This window comes from Aphelocoma coerulescens, chromosome 3, assembly GCF_041296385.1.
Source record: "Aphelocoma coerulescens isolate FSJ_1873_10779 chromosome 3, UR_Acoe_1.0, whole genome shotgun sequence".
Lineage (NCBI taxonomy): Eukaryota > Metazoa > Chordata > Aves > Passeriformes > Corvidae > Aphelocoma > Aphelocoma coerulescens.
The window spans coordinates 94850524-94868096 of NC_091016.1; the positions used below are offsets into that span (position 1 = coordinate 94850524).

Consider the following 17573-nt stretch of genomic DNA (forward strand, 5'->3'; position numbering starts at 1 on the left):
GACCTACAGCAACTACTCATCAGAGGTGTAAAGTAAAACCTAAAGAAATCTACTAAGAGAAAACTAAATGCACCAATGAAAAGAATGCAAAAGTACTATATTTTGTACTACTTGGAAATTATCATCATTATGTCTTTGAGTTATAGCTGCAAATAATAAACAAAGATGTGTCCCCATAAATCACAATTAAGCTGTGTACACAGACTGTGGTGCTTAGAGTTTTTTTAAAAATTGGGGGGTTTAATTCCTTACACACAGATATACAGGAGCACACACATTAAAGCAAGACTCTGTTTCAAGCCTGTATACTGTAGACACAGTCCTTTGTACAGGAGCAACTCACCAGACAGAAATAAATGGTTAATCAAGACTAAAAAATGTGAAAATATAAGAAAAAATTGAGACAAAGTAAAAAGCAGTTTTCAGAAAGAAAAAATAGGCAAAATGCATGAAGGATATAGAAGAGAGAGGATTTTTGCCAGAAATAAAAACAGAGATGAAAGAAAACAAAGCTGATTATTATTAAGGAAAATGGTAAAGAAAATCTCTTAATTTAATATGGAAAGTAATGGGTAAAATTGTAATGAGGCTAAGAAGGATGACAAAAGTTGGAAGGAAAAATATGCTTAAATTATTTTGTGTAAACACAGGAATGATGCAACAGTCACAAAATTATACAGCTCTGAAAATTAAAAAGAAGAGGAAAAACCCACTTCATGGAAATTGAAACAGGCCAAAGTTCTGGTACTGAGCTCTTTTACTCTCTGGCCTGTGGAGGAAGTGCATGACTTGCACAATGAAAACTTTAGGCATTTTACATATTTAAAGATTTATTTTAAGATTTATTTAAAAAACCCTAGAATCGACTTTCTTCTTGGGGCTGAAAACTACATCAGAACTTCCAAAAGCATTTCTACACTGTTTGACCAAACCACACAAAGAATACATCCAACTCTTTGCCCTCTGACCTTTATCAAAAGATGACTGTTATATTTCTACTATTTAAGAAGGATAATAAAGTATCTACTAATAAATTAATTTTAAAAAACCCAACCTTAATCAAAAGCTACAATTATTCCAACAGGAGCATAAACATACACCACAATGAAAACAAATGACACTCAGTAGGATAATAGAAACAGCATCTTTGACAAAGATAAATGCTAGACCTTTAACAAACAAAAAAAGCCCTTGATTCCAAAATATCCAATTTATTCCATCTAGTACACCTCACAAACCAGCAATTCAGTTTATTAACTACCTGTTCTAAATAGAACAGATTTTTAATCTATCATATTATTATTACAGGTATTCAAAAAACCCAGCAAGGCTTTAAAAAGCTTTTATAGGGTCTGCCACGACTGTTAGCTCATTAGACAGCAAGAGTGTGCATGCAAATGTGTCTGTGTATAAAATCTATGTCAGTGCTGTAAACCAAAGTCAGTAACAGAAAATGTCATTACCTGTATTTTATCGGTTTCCAAGAAAAGTTGAAAAAAGTGTTAATAAAAAAATTAATCAGCTAGAATTTGTTTAAAGGAAGGATAAGGAATACTAAACTAAAATTAAATTATCCTAATTAAATTACATACATGTGTATGTATGCAAGCCCAGCAACATACTTCCTTTACAACTTCATGTATTCAATAATTTAAAATATGTCTAAATTATGACATAAACTGCAAGAAAATACTGTTAATTTACATAATCACCTTTGATACGGTAATTAATTTTATGCAAAATATTACGAGATACAAACAAATAAGAGTAGCTAATGCACAAATAGACACCAAAAAATACAGAATACTGAAAGAAGAAATACTAGACAAGTAAATACAAACCCATTTTCTTACAGCTATTTTTAAACTCTGCATCTTGGACACAATACGTACCAATCACCATAGATTTCACATGTAGAAAATCTGTATTATACTCACACAGAAGCTATACTACCATCCCTGTTTTGGAATCTCTTCAGGAATTAAAAAATGCTACAGTTGCCTTGAGATATATTCAGTCCAAAAGGAAAAATAATAGAAGCTTTTCTTTAAGAGGAAAACAAAAATCAAAAACTGAGGTGACAGAAGAGTTTCAGTGACAAAACTGTATATTGAAAAACATTTTTAGAGAAGTATGTGGAGCAAGCAATTTAGCAGCATGCAGGAATTATATCCTGATTGAATATACTGGGATGTGGTCCAAACTAATCTAAACTAAAGCAGGTCTGTGTAATAACTTATCTTAACAATCCACAGATGTTAGGCAACCAAACAAATGCTCTGATGAAGGATTACAGTTCTCTAATGTGGCTTCTGGACCTCCACGCGATGCATCAGTAAAATGAAGAGTGTTAGATAATTTTACTCCAGCCTGTCACTTCAAAAATAGTTTCTGTTTACTCTCCTCTGGACAGTGAGCTCTGATCCAGTGCTACATTAAGTCATTCAGGACATCCAGAGTCTGTTTTTTGTTTCTGGGCTTGTTTCTGGTTTATTGCATCCTTGCACATGTCAATGCAATTCCACACATGAAGCTATTAAAGAGAACCAGTGAAAGGGTGTTCTTCATTCAAAGGGTTCATATGCATGGCTCTGGAAAAAGGTGCATTTTCACAGCATAGCAAAGGGTTCTGGGCTTTACTGCTACATAACAAAAAAAACCAGTGGCACACACAGGACTCAGCACAGGTGGGTCAACAGTTCCCACACAGATTCATGTGGAAACTTTACAGGCTGTGTGAAAACATGCTAGAAGGATCCCATGCTTGCCTTCATGTGGAATACAGAGTATTTCATTCACAGAAAAAATATTCCTCAAACTTACTCTTACAGGTACTGTTGAATGTGATCCACAATGAGGAGGAACAGTATTCCTGTACTAACACAACATGAAATTCCAACTTGAAAGAGCCCATAGTAAGTAATATATATAACTATACACACAGAAAAAGCATTTTCAGTTACAAAAATAAGAACAATTCTACACAATTACATATTTCAAACCTGCATTTTAGAATGCAGAAAAAAGGCTTTTTTCAAATTCAAATTCAAATTTGGAAACTTCCAGACATGCACTGGGAAGCTAAAGTCACATTGTGGTAGGGCAAAAATTTACCAAATTTATATGACACATGCCAGGCAAAGCTCAGACTGAAGTCAGAGCAAGTTCCCCAAATCCTTCACCCAAGCCTGGATTCTGAAGAGGGTACATAAGGAGTGCACTGCTTTATGTTTCCTGAGTTTAGAAAATGCAATCCCACAGTTAGGCTGACTCCCATGCATCCTGCTTCATCCCTATGCAGCAAATCAGGTAACAAGTGTGCTAATAGAGCAGGTCACAAGCTATTCCTTACTGACCTTCACACTATCTTAATTATTTCCCTTCTGAAGGGTGTACACACAACATTTTTTCAGGTTATTGATTTAATTTACATTCTTTCTATGCACTTTTGGAAGACACTAGTTATTTCAAACAGAACTAATTAGGTAGACCTTCTTCACTGCCTGAAGTACCATTAACTTCAGCAGAGCTTTGTCACCACCCTACAAGTCATCTCTTGAAAGTCAAAGGGAAGAAATGATAATAATTAGCTCTTACAAAACTTTCATTCACAAAATTAAGTTAGAGTATGTATCACTTAATGTTTCTGAGATAACATAAAAACATGCAGAAAACCATGAAATTATCCTACAGCATTGCATTTATCTCTTTTGCTTTATCAAAATGATTTCTGTAATAAAATCCTAGCTAGTTTTGCAATCGCTTCACTCCAATAAATATAAATAAATGAAAATGAAAATCTACTTGAATACTTAAATTATCCCAAAATCTTAATAAGTAAACAATCTGCCTTTCTAATGAAACTGTGCTTTTGAGTCCAAGATTCCATTAAATACATTTTCCAAAATGGCAGCTGGGTTCATCCAATAGCTCCTGCTCAGCAAAAGGGAAGGTCTTCTCCCCAACTCCCTCCTCTCTTTTTCTCCTTTCTTCCTATCTGGGTGTGTTCTCTCCCTTTCTTGCTCACAGGAAGGTTCCCTGTGCCATATACTCGCTTGTATACAGTTCCTTGACTCGGGCTCTCCCAGGAGCCACTTGTATTTAAAAACATAGTAGAAACTTATCTGTATTTTCTTAAACTGTTTTCATACTCTGTCACATCTGGTTTTTTCCACGGAGGGAACGATGAGTAGTGAAATCATGTGACCAGAAACAGAGGCAAATGGGGATAAGGGTATGTTTTGCCTACAGCACTGTCCCACCATCTCCCATTAAATTACATCTTGAAATGACACCAATACTAGCACACTAGACTTGCACAGAAACGTTTCTGAGCACTGAAGCCAAATGACACTAGTCTGTATCTGTGCTAGGATCTCTGCTCTGCTTCAAAGCAAGGTGACTCCATGCAAGTTGCTTCCTGGAGGTGCACCACAGAACACCCCAACTCCTCAACTCCCAGGAAAATTTGATAAGAAAGTAGTAAAGGCAGAAGACCAAGAGTTTGCCAAACAGCTTTGTGTCAGTTTATTCACACTGATACTCTAAAACCTAGGAACAGTCCCAGATTACATTTAACTTGTTAGTAAAGAAGTAGCCTAGGATTTTTCAAACTCAAACTCTGATTTTTCTAAAGCTTCTCCTCTAGACTGAAGGATTCAACAGGACTATGCAATTCTCTGCTGCCCACCTCTCCAGTCATGGAGAGGACCACTTTGCCCATGCTGATGGTCATCAGACATACAGGGCTCAGCCATTTCAGGACAGTGACATTAAAGCCATCTTAGTACTCTCTGTTCTTCCATTCCTGTGCAGAGCAGATTTTCTTCAGAACTTAGGTTTTCAGTTAGACATTTTTATTCCAGTTAGGCAAGAAAAGGAAGATTTTGCAGACAGATGATTGGGTTCTTCCCCCTTTTCTGCCCACACCCTACAATAATGTGTTACCCTATTGGACAAATGCAATAAAATTTTGCACAGGCATGCAAGTTTTCAAATTATTATATTCTTAGAAGTTACATGAAACATGCAGTTCTATAAAAGCCCTATAAATATTTCATTAGTGCCATCTTTTTTGGCGTCACAGAATCAACATGGCAATTCAACCACAAGACATTCATAGCCAATGAGGCTGCACTGCTCACAGAACTGTCACCTTAAAGTCTGAGGTGCCATTTACAAGCTTGACTGAGAGCTTCCAGGAGGGATGTTTAGAAGTCTGCCTTACCAGAATTTTCCACTTGCACAAGAGACTGCCCTTCCTATTCTTCTCCTGCTTGCCTTCCAGTTAACTGAGATGTTATGTTTTCCAATGAGATTCTATATGTACAAATAAGGACTCGGGTAAGATGCCTAAATTGTTTCTGTCTACACAGAAATTACTATAGGCACTTCAGGTATTTAGGTTTCCAGCCAAAGAGAGTCCACTCACTTTGAACTAGCATTTCAAGTGAAATAAAATCCTATGTCTAATGAAAGATTAGTGCCTTTAGTGGTAAGTCAGCATATCCCACCTCTCTGCCCCAGGAGTTAGGTCCTACGTGCCAGCCATACGTGTCTTATGTACATTGGGCATCAAAAATGGCATCAAATGCCTACTTTTTAGGCAACTGAACACACAACTCACGTACTGGTCCTAATCATGTTCCTGGCCTAGGTTTCTAAACCCACAACTATAAACTGCCTATAGGAGGCAGCAAAGTTGCAGTGGAGCAGTGATTCAAGGAGTTAACATCAAAAGGGCATTTTGTGCTAGTTTTGTTGCCACTGATGTTAGCAACAGTGTTACTAGTAATTTTAAGATTAAAAAAAAAAAAAAGAAAAAAAACCTGACTTTCTTCACATGCCCTTCTGCCAAAATCTCTCAGCTACTGCAAAAATCTTTCAGAAAGCTGCTGACAACTTACACAAAAATTAAAAATTATCTAGAATAATCCTGCAGCAAACTGAGTGTTGGAAGTTAGGCACTTGGGCAGCTATGAAGTAACAATATGAAATACCATCTCTAAAACAGCACACAGCCAGGTTCCAGACACTATCACAATGTACTTCTCTGAGAATATCTTTGGAGCTCAAGGAAGAAAGCAAAATCACTAGTGGTGAAGGCAGTAGTTGTGTCTAAAAATTCACACCAGTACATTTACATACAGTAATTTAAATATTCTTCCCCTTCAAGCTCTTTTCTTAATCTGCTACACAAGTAAATTAGTTAATACACCATATTAAAAAATACCATGAAAACTGCATTGTCCTAGTTATAGCTGTGATCTTCTAAAGCAAGACTATAGCTTTGGTCCCACTCCTCATAGATTAGTTTCTTTTTCAAATTTATTTTCCTTTCCTGAATTTCCTTTTGTTTCTTCTGATAACAGCCATGAAATGCTAGTCACATTTTCTGTAACATCAATCTCCATTTTTCATAGACCATTAAGGTACCCTAGAAATTATTAGCTCATAGATAGTTTTTGTGTATTCTAACTTTCTTTAAAAAAAAACCTTAAAAGTTTTGTATATCTATTTGAACATTTGGCTGCCTTGATGAGCCACAGAAGCTGGATGCCTCTTAATCATGGTTTCCACAGTTACAGATACACACAGAACTCAAATATTTTTTTTTGCATAACAGAAATCTAACAAAAGGTAAATGACATGAAACAGCTTTACAGTCAGGATTGACATAAAGTTTTAGCTGCTATTCATAAAACAGAGACAACTTGCCAGAAGCTTTTCCCTGCACTATACATATATATTTACAAACTGCAGTAAAAATATAGAAATGCTCAGAACAAGATTGTCTTTAATCATGGATTGGAGTGTTCATCGTTTCTGTGGGAGCTTGCACTACAACACCATTATTTACCTTTTTATACTCTTCTTTTACATATTATATATATATATAATTGTTTATAAGAAAGCTCATGGAAAGGAAAGTGAGTGGGTCAACCAATGCAGATGATAGGGGAATTGATAGGCATGAAATAAATTTTGATTTTGTATTCTTAAACATACACAAAAAATATTAAAAATACTGTTATGGATTCTACATCTTTGGAGACATTCAAAACCCAAAAGGACACAGTCCTGACAACCTGATATACTTGGGCCTGCTCTAAGCAAGGATTTGGACTTGATGATCTCCAGAGGTGCCTTCAAACATCAAGAACTCTGTGATTTTGTCAAGAATAAAGCACTGAGAAATGGCCTTACTCTTCAGCTATGTTACATACTTTACTGCTAGGTCTATCTCTTTTTTGTCTCACTATCTACACAGGTTTCTGCCCTAAAGCAAACCATCCATATAACCTGAAGTTCTGAGTGGATAGGCACTGTACTCACACGAGGGACTGTGGAAAGCCCACAGCACACTGACCCATTTTCTTCCCTGAGTATGTGCCACGATGTGTGAACATAGCTATGAACAGAGCTACTTCCTCTGCTATCCAAGATTACTTCTACCAAAAGCTGGTGGAGTGACTGAGTGCTTGAAAACTCCCAATATGATATAGTGAGAACCAAGTTGTTTTATATTTATAGCATATCTGTATATATCTATACATCTCCAGAGATTTCAGAGATTAGGTGTCTCTATCCTGTGTTGAAGTAAGGTGTGAACAGCATCCCCTGTGATGGCATCCTCTCTAGGTTTGAGAGGCTGTCTGCCTAAAACATCTGCATATGTGTTTGAGGTTCCCAACCTGTACAGCATCTATCACTGTTGAGTTAATCAGAGGAACATACTGGCCTTGACAGCCACCAGGAGCATAGGGTCACCAGGAGATCTGTTCTGGGCACCTCTGTTTGCAGAGGCGATTCAGGGGAAAGAAGAATGGACACAGGAAACAAGCTAAGCTTACAGACACTGCTTGGATCCATAGGAAGAGACAGTGGAGCTGAGACTAACAGAGCACTATGAAGACATGATGCAAAAATTCAGGGGCTGTGAGGAAGAGGAGGATTGGCTACTGGCTATGTAGGTAGGGATAGAAGGCAACAGAGAATGGCTGGCAGTTCAGGAATACTCAGTGGGAATGGGCTGAATATACAGCAGAGTGAGAATCATGTTAGGACAAAGATTTTTATGGATGGCATAACAAGCTGCCAAGGGAACATAAGGGAGCATGTGAAGCACATTTGGATCTGTCAGTTACAACAAGTGCCCAAAACCCTGTTTGGAAGAACAAAATGTTTGGGAGAAGAAAAAAGCATACTTTTGACATATTGCAGGATCATCTCATTGCAGTGATCTCTGCCATGCAGCTTGACAGAAAACTTCTCTGACCACTTGGATTGATCATCTTTCCACTCGCAGAGAATCACGATTTATGACTATGAACTCTGCTTAGACAGAATTTTCCTCTCTTCCCCACCAACTCCTATGCTGAGAAGTTCTGGCTGCTGAGTTTTGCTTAGAGTTCCCACACTCCCAAGTCCACAAAAAGCCTAGAATAAGGTTGCCAGAGCCTTGCAACCAGAACGTGAAATTAGGCATCTGATTTCTGAGTGATACAGCAGGAGGAGAGTGGCATCAAACATATGCTTCTTCCTGTGCCTGGGCAGCTCCACACACAGGCCTGGCTCACCACCACTGTCTGGGACAGTCCTCCTGAGGCTGACCACAAAGATGTGGAACGGTCTCTGATCTGTTACAGATACTTTTTTACATCATGTAGAGATAACAGTACTAAACATAATCCAGATAAACCTGGAAATGTAAGCTCTAACAAAATCATTACAAACTTCCACCAGGTTGATCCTGCATGCTTTAACTTTTCTTAAGAAAACAAAAGAATGCTTTCAGTGAAAGAAAAGAAATGCTCAGTGAAAGAGCAAAATTCAAAAATGAAAATTCAAAAAGGCACCATGGTGTAAATTTAGCTGGAGAGAACTTCCCATGCTTGGGGAACGTTGAGCATCATATGGTACCTTTAATATTTTGGAACAATTACTACTGCCAATGAGGATTTTGACAAAGCACCAAATAGGATTATGCCCTATATGTGTTATATATATTCATGTTTCACCATCTGTCCCAGACTGGCCCTTAAGTTTAACGTTTTCTTCACACAATTAGAAATACTTAAGCCTGACTTTTTGTTATGAATGCAAATGCATGGAATGCTTATAATTACAGAAAGCAGACTCTTCCCACTGATATCATCACAGCAACTTCTTGTATGTTTAAAACAGCTACTTTAAAAGCAAACATACACTTTATTTGTACAACATTCTACCTTACATGGACCAGCAACCTGATCTCCTCTTATGAAAAAGCTACCAGAGTATCCTGAGGAACCACAATATACTAAGAGTTGGCTCAACATCTGATTTGCAGTTACTCCCTTACCAAAAGGATGACACAGGTTTTTTGGCTTTTTGTTGTTTGGGTTTTTTTAAATTTTGTCTTTGTTGATCCTACCTTCTGAGATGTCCATGGTCCTTTCTTTTAATTCTCCCACCTCTCGCTCCAGGTGCAGAGTCTGAGGCTAAGTTGATTAAGTCTGTGCTATCTGTGCTATCAAGCTCGAGCACAAAGGAATCTCAGTAAATCTGGGATGGAAGATTTGAGGAAGGGGAAGAGAGAATATCATTGTTCTACAACAAATTTGAGTGGATATTTCAGATTTATTAAAAAAAAAAAAAAAAACAACTGGGGAAAACAATGGTTTTGGTAAGGAAAAGTATAGATTCTTAGGAAAGCAAAGACTATGGGAGACTGAGAAAGGGTTAAACAACTGTGGGTTTGAATATGGAAGATTTAAAAGACAAGGAAAAGGAAAATGGGGCAGAAAAATGCACTAGGAGTTTTGTGCCAGTGTAAGAATATTACAATTTTTTAACTCATCTAAATAGCACATTGCTGACAGCCAATTTACAGACTACACCGAGTATTAATATCAGAGGTTTGCTGTTCTGAATTTGCAATACTACTGGCAGACCACACAGGAAAGAGGGAAGTTTAAATAATGTAAGATGATGTAAAGCAGTGCAGAACAATACACTTGGAAAAACCAAAGAGTAATGATATTTCATTATCTGATGAAGCTACTGTTACAAAAACAGGCTAAAATTTGAGATCAGAACTTTGCTAGATGATGAGAACCATTCTGATCTTCTGCACTTACCTGTATATTCTCAGATATCTAATGAGGCTTTGTAATTCCTAAACAAATAAAAGGCATATAGTGTAGTGACAATTTAAGGCTATTCAGGGAAGAGGCAACAGTTAAGGATATTTTGCCTCTTTATTATGTGAAATAGAGGGATGCCTACTCCTGGTGGTACAAATACAGGGACCATGAGCCAGACTTGTGCTCACATGCCTGTTCAACAGAAGCAAGCAATCTTTTTCATCAGATAAGGGGTTTGTGTGTTGCAGGTTTCTGTGTGTGTCAGGACTTAAAAGAAATTTAATGGCCAGCTAGATCCCTTACATAAAAGAAAGAGAACCATGTCAGCAACTAAGGAGAGAACTTTCTTATTCCCTGCTTGGTAGAAGGTAGCCTTGCCATAGTAACAGCTTCCAGAGCTGGTGAGGTCCATCTACTATTGCCTAAACTTGAATCACCTTTCCTGCATGCTGATATTTGCTGTTCAGTATTCAGCCGTATTTGAAGTAGCTGAACACTAAACACAAACATGGAGTTAGCAGGAAGCAGGAGTACCTCTGATCACATGGTGTATCTGGAAAAAATAACTTTCAGATACATCAGCCTTCTGCTGGGTTCAAAGACTGTGCCCATTTAGTGAACTGACCAAGCTGTGTGATAAACATTCTATGCACAGTACTGTTCCTCTCAGTTTTGATTCGATCCTTGCATGTTCATGTGACTCCATCTTTGAGCTTTTTCAATTCAGATTATGTAATACAGCCAGGAGAATTATCTCAGTTAAACAAATCAACTTCAGTTATTTAAGTCCAAAACAGACATAATAGACAAATCAGACAATTCCACTCTCATCCATAGCCACAGGGAGAGGTTTTCTAGAAGATTTTATTTTAGCAGTATCTGCTCTTTCTAGAATATGAGTTTAATAATTTCTCTCTAGTTTATAATTAATTTTAACTTCACACTGAAATCAGGTCAGTAGACTACATATTTCTAATGTTAGTACTGTTTTATTCTGGTTGTCTCTGTAATTTTTAGGTGATTATACTAAAACCAGCAGTTTATCCCAGCTTAAATACGACTGGTTTACTGGAGGTCAGACTCTTCTGGCCCTGTTGTCTTTAATAACTTTCCTTTAACCACTTCAGTCCTTTAGACAAAAGAATGCAGGGAAGAAGGGAAGACTTTTGAGATGAGGTGGCCAAGAAGAAAGAATGTCCAAGAGAACAGGGACAAACACAAAGGTTCCAACGAGGGTGAAGAAAAAAGATAAAGAGGCAAAAACAATTTGAGGAAAAAAACTGAGAGACAGACAAAAGGGAGAAAGTGGGACAAATACCAGGGATTATGAGGACACTAGTGTGCTGGAAAAGCAACAAAATTGGATTGTTTTGTTATCACATAGCAAAAGTTATTGCATTTGGAACAGAGATGACACATGCACAAATAAAACTTACTTCAGAGACAACTCTACTTCCTTTCCTCGGTTTAGGGTTTTTTCTTTGGGATTGGGTTTTTTTCTTCAGAAAAGAAAGAAGGCATTTAGGGATTCAGGGTTGTCTTTCTCTTTTATGAAAAGTGCTTTTAGGCGAGTTTTACATCTCTTCAGGCATAATCAGGGCTTACCCTGCCTACTACATTACCAAGCCTACTACACACACACGTGCACTATGACAAACCACCTTACAAATGAGCTCACCAGGACTCTCAGTACACAGCAGAGAACAGTGGCAGATTGGATGTGAGACACTAAAGCTCTAAATGCAAACAAAGCACATCCAGCAGCTTTTGTAATAACCATGTGGCACTGCAGCCTTACTTGCAAATCCTTCACTTTTTTTCCCCCTGCCTATTTTAAAGAAACAACCTATTCTGAAGTTTAACATTCAACCACTAGAAGAGACCTCTATTTTTTTTTTTGTCCTGAGCACTAGCGATAAGAGTATTGCTACCCTTGTAAGAATTTGCTGCTTGCAGACTATGATAGAGCTGAAAGGTTTAGGATCTGCACTGAATGTCATGCTCTGCATAAGTCAGACTATCGTACCAAGTCCTCTGTATGATTTTAATGGCTGTCTTTCAAATTAAATCAAAGCAGAAGTGACTCTTCAGTTTCTAAATCTACATATGTTTATTTCTCATCCTCTCTAATACATAATTTGATTTAAGCATTTTGTTTGCAAGAGTTGCTGAGACTATGCCACGTCATTTGCTGTACAAGCACAAGGAACTTTTCTTTTTGAAACATTTATGGTATTTGCTAAATTTAGCCATCCCAAAATGCTTATTATACAGAAGCCTAAGAATTGCTGTATTCTACATTAATCTTGAACAATGCTCTCTTTCCTTGCTGTTTGAAGCACAGGAATCATAGTTCTTAGCACTCATTTAATACACTAATACGTGACATTTTAATTGTAAAAGGAAATTACTGGGCAGCTAAAGTCACCCATCCAGGAAGTTATCAGAAATAAAAAAGGAAATAAGATTGAGAGAGTACATACCTTTCAGCTATTCAGTAAGATAAACTTCTAAGAAATAGTAATTAGCATTAAAATATATGCTGGACAGGTTATATACTTAAAAGGAAAGAAAAATAAAATCAAAATAGAAGCAAGGAGTAAAAGGTGATTTTCTTAGCCAAGAAAAATTGTGGTAGCTACATTTATAACATAAACATGGGAAAAAATAGAGCTTTTAGTTGGCAATGATCATCTAAGAAAACACTAAAGTGCAGATTCCTACCAAACAAACTGAAGACCTTAACTGAGTGAAAGGGCACAGAGAACCCTATGTCAGATGAGTTTTGAGAAAACAGCCAACTTACAAGTAATATAAGGTGCTGTACATCAGGAAGCTCTTCTTGTCATAATTTAGCACCTCCAAAAGAGTGGCTTTTAAAAACAAATTTTAAAATAGTTAAACACCAAATGTGATCCTTCTGGGGCTAAAATAGAAAGACAGTCATTTTATGTTGATGGTAGTTTATGATTAGATCTGTGGCCATCATTTAACTCATTTTCATCCACTTGGGGTACACAAAGTTGCTTTTGTATGATTTTAATTTATGACACAATGTATGATGTAACAGTGAGATGCTAAATGCAGCAGTTATCTACTAAATATTTAATTATAAATTAGCTTATGCAAAACAAAGCCTGTAACACTGCCTCAAAACTTGCCATGATATAGTTTCAAAATTTACTTGTAATCAGAAAAATTAACGGAAGTTGAGAACAAAATGAGAAATGAAAGCAAGTGAATAAGGATGATTGCAACCCATGTGCCACTGACTGTATAAAGGATCTTCTGCTTTTAAAAAAAGGACAGAAAATTAAGAAAACAGGGAAGTCTTCCAAAGTAATGTTTTAAAAATCTGCATCATATACCCTGAAAATAAGCTATTGTTTCGTGCATCAAATCCAAGGATTAAATCCAGTCAGTTCACTGAAGACAGCAGTAACTACAGGTACTTCTGGCCAAAGGAAAGGAAGCGATTAAGTAGAACATGGCAAGCTGATCTCATGACATGCAGAGCTACCAAAAGAAATGGCTAAGAAGGAAAGAGAAAATAGTCTGAGGACTAAGAAGGCTGATTGCAGAGGGCAGGGCTGAAGCCATGTGGGATGCAGGTGCCCCAGGACAGCAGCAGCAGGAGCTGCAGGGAGCCACGGGCTGTTCTGTGCCAGACACGGCCGGCTCCGGAGGCTCCAACACACCCTCCACTGGACATGGCCGAGCCCATGGCTGAGGCGGCAGCGCCTCGGGGGCAGCGGGTGGAAGAACGGCAAAAGCACGACACAGGCAGCGAGGAGTGAGGGGGAAAGTGTGAGAACCAGCCTTGCCAGCCCCAAGGTGAGGGAAAGCAGAGGGGAGGAAGTACTGCAGTCCTCTGAGCAGGGATTCCCCTACATCCTGTAGAGAAGACCATGCTGGGGAAGGTTTTCCTGACAGAAGATGCAGGCCCTGGAGAATCCACATGGGAGCAGGTATTTTTCCTGAAAGACTGCAGCCCACTGAGGACTCCAAGCTGGAGGAAGAGGGAGCAACAGAGGGGAGCTATTATGGACTGGTCCCAGCCCATGCCTGATGCCCCTGTACCATGTGGCTGGACAAGGCAGAGGAGTTGGGAATGGAAGACTAAAGCTGACACTGGGAAGAAACGAGGAGCACGGAGGTATTTTAGGTTTTGTCTTTGCTTCTCACAGTCCAACTCTAGTTTAGTTGGCAGTAAATTAACCTTCCCCAAGCTGAGTCTGTTTTATCCTTGGTGGTAGTCGGTGAACCAGCTTCCTGTTTTTATGTCAGCCCATGAGCTTTTCCATCTTATTTTCTCCCCTTATCCAGCTGAAGCCTCTAGCAGACAGACAAGGTCAATCCACCACAAAAGCTTCTTTAACAAGACTTACAAGATGAAGAAATGCATAAATCTTGTATTTGTGAAATAAACTGCATAACAGTTTTGCAAATGACTGAAAGCCCATCTACAGTCCCTGGAATCTTAAGAGTTTCTCCCCAGTCTTCAATGGGAGAAAAAAATCATCTGGAAGCATTACAGCAGCAGCCGGATAGATTTATCAGCCTTCTTAATCAAATTTAACTTAGTCATAAACTTTCATATCAAGAGACTTAAAAATCAAGTTATTTTTCATGAAATTACAATCACTGAAGCATTATTTTCTATTTATCATTTGTCTTGCTAATAGAGGCCCAGATCTGTCAAGCTTTCAACTCTCTTTTCAATGGATAGCTTGGAAATCTAGGCACATAGTCTGGAGAGAACTGTACCTAGCAGTATGCAACAGATGTTGAGACTCCATAAAGCTTTTGCTGCAATAACTTTTGATAGGATACACCTCTCTCTGGCATTACAAAAGGAGCACAGTTTCTGAGAAACACATACTGTATTAGCATAAGACTGCCTGCCAAACCTGCCTGAAACTTGTGTAGCCTCAAGCATTAGGCTTGCTCCTTGACTTGGCTGCATGGTTAACTGCACCTCCCTTTTGTATCCAATATCTGCCTGTCACCTTTTTACAAAAAGAAGCCGTTTCTCCTAAGTCAACTAGACCAACTCAGTTTTTCTCCAATCACCATCTTACTCTCAAGAAGGCTAAAATATTCTATCCTTGATTAAGGGTTTTCATTCCCTTAGCTGACTTGATCTTTACGAAGCTGAGTACTCAGATGAACTCTACTATTCTCATTATCTGAAGATTGTGTACAGGAAATTTTTAACAAGAATTTATGACTGTCTCACTGCATGGTTACTGAGTTAAAAAAAGGTTTTGGTCTTCTCAGGCCTATGAATTATACTCAAGAAATGGAAAAGAGTTTACCAACACTAATAAGTATATCCTAAATAAAATATTGAAAATTTAAGTGTGGGTTAGTACAATTTTAAGTAACATACAACATTTTACTGTCAGTGACTGTCTTTAATATGGGACAAAAAAGCCAAATTGAACTCTCTACAGTGGAACATATTCACAACTTTCCACATATCACAGACTGAATAAGACTGTATACCCGCTTTTAAGGAGGTCAGTTCACGTAGGAGACAAAAGGCTAAAAAAGATACCAGCTGGTGCATGAATTGTCAGGTTGCCTGTAGGGGAGAGAATGCGTAGGTTTGCACAGAAGATTCAGATGGAGCGTGTAGAGTTTCATTTGAAAGACTAAATATAGGTTTCTAAATGTGTCTACAGGCCATTGCTGCTATATGATTTCCTACTGTAGCTGATGAAAATCTGTAGGATTCAACTGCCTCAACACTGGCATTCAGTTCTACCTTCAATGCCCTAACATTTCTAAAATATGAGTGTGGAGCTGTAAGGTATGAAATGGGTATTACCTGAGAGCCACCCTCACTGGGGCAGCTGCTGGGAGCTACAGTAAAACTCTGCAGTACCTTATCGGGCACTTGATGACTTGGGGCTTTATTTTGCTAAGCAGGAACCACAGTTGAGAAAGATTCAGAGCTGATTTAGTCTAGTTCAGAGCAAGCTGAAGCACCCTGGGGCACACTGATCTCCCCCCATAAGTATAACAAAAGCATAAACCCAGCTCACATACAATGTAGGGGTTCTCATCTAGGACTGATTCCTACTCAGTCTGGCTGGTAAATGTATTGACTCAATCTCCTTTGGACGCTTCACCAGTCTCCTCTTTAACAGTCTACACAAGTGACCAAGAGGGCAGCTCCTCTAACAAGAGCAATAGGCTCTACTAAACACTTGCTGGTTGATTAGGAAAACATCAGGTGTATGGAGTGAAGGGGTATAACCTGCAACACAGGATATCACAGATGTGCTAGAGTATGGTTATATCTATGCTGAAAGCTTAGGGGGCAAAAAAACCCAAACCATAACGTAGATGAAATCTTCCTCAGTTTAATTCCCTTGTTGCTTTTTCTGCTGCATTAAACTTAACATGGGCAAGAAGTTGCCTTTGTGGTCTCTTTACCCAACCACAAAGGCAGTGAGATGAGTCCCTGAAATAGCCTGGAAAAGCGGGTTTCTTTACAGCTAAAAGGACTGATCCAAATAATCCTGAGGGGTAAAGCTGTCAGGCTGACAAAGGTCTTGACAGCAGCTTGCTGATGAACTTGCAACTGCTCTCTCTCCATTTGTAGAAGCTATTACTCAGAGAAGAAAAAATTAGAGAGAAAGATTAACTTTGCTGATGCATGCATACATGAGTTTTGATCACTTACCACATGTTGCAGAGATAAAAGTTACACTACCAGTATTAAAATCCCAGAAACACACAAAAATTTCCTCCAGTCATGACAACACAACCATCATTCCCATGCTCATCTATTTATACAGAGTCCCAGCAACATCTGCTCATCTCTACGATTTATCTGTACTTCTCAGTAATACTCAGCTTTTTAGAATGCAACATCCCAAATAACTTTCCCAAAACTCACCATTAAAAAGGGTTTTGCTATGGGAGCCTGCTTTTTATGGACAAGTTAATAACAAATCTAATAGATTATTGAGAAAGCAACATTTAATTCCAAAGATTCCATAAACCTGTTGCATGAAAATTAGTTGACAGGCGTTTTAGCTGGCATACTGAAATTGCAGAGTACACGATTAAACTTCAGCCTAAATAACATGCAGCATTTTAGAAAACTCAATCTGGATTTAAAAAATTATTAGGTTTTATCTGCTCTTTAAGGAAATGCAGATTACATTTTGTCCAGATTGTCACTTAACCTCTTACCAGTCATTAAACAACTGGTAACAGATACTTTATATCATTTTATAATCACAGTTTTGGGGAAAGATTTGATTCATCTCCACACAAAGGCTGACTTGCAGATGGGTCCTCAAATATTAAAGGAATTTGAAAAAACTCACAAAATGCTACAGAAACTTTGCCTGTGGATTTGCTTGCTTGAAATACACAGTTCTATCTTCAATAATGCTTAACAAAATCATGTACCTCAGGTATATGTAT

The 17573-nt window shown here is 38.1% G+C and overlaps 1 protein-coding gene across 5 annotated transcripts in view; it reads right to left on the bottom strand.

Annotated features, from left to right (window-relative positions):
* The window catches only part of LOC138108531 (regulating synaptic membrane exocytosis protein 1-like), a 182866-nt gene extending 166855 nt beyond the window's left edge, over window positions 1-16011 (bottom strand). For all 5 annotated transcript variants that reach the window (XM_069011330.1, XM_069011329.1, XM_069011333.1 and 2 more), the window contains exon 1: window positions 15961-16011. The gene's annotated coding sequence lies outside the window, so the exon portion shown is untranslated. The remainder of the gene's footprint in view (window positions 1-15960) is intronic.
* Window positions 16012-17573: the final 1562 nt, after the last annotated feature.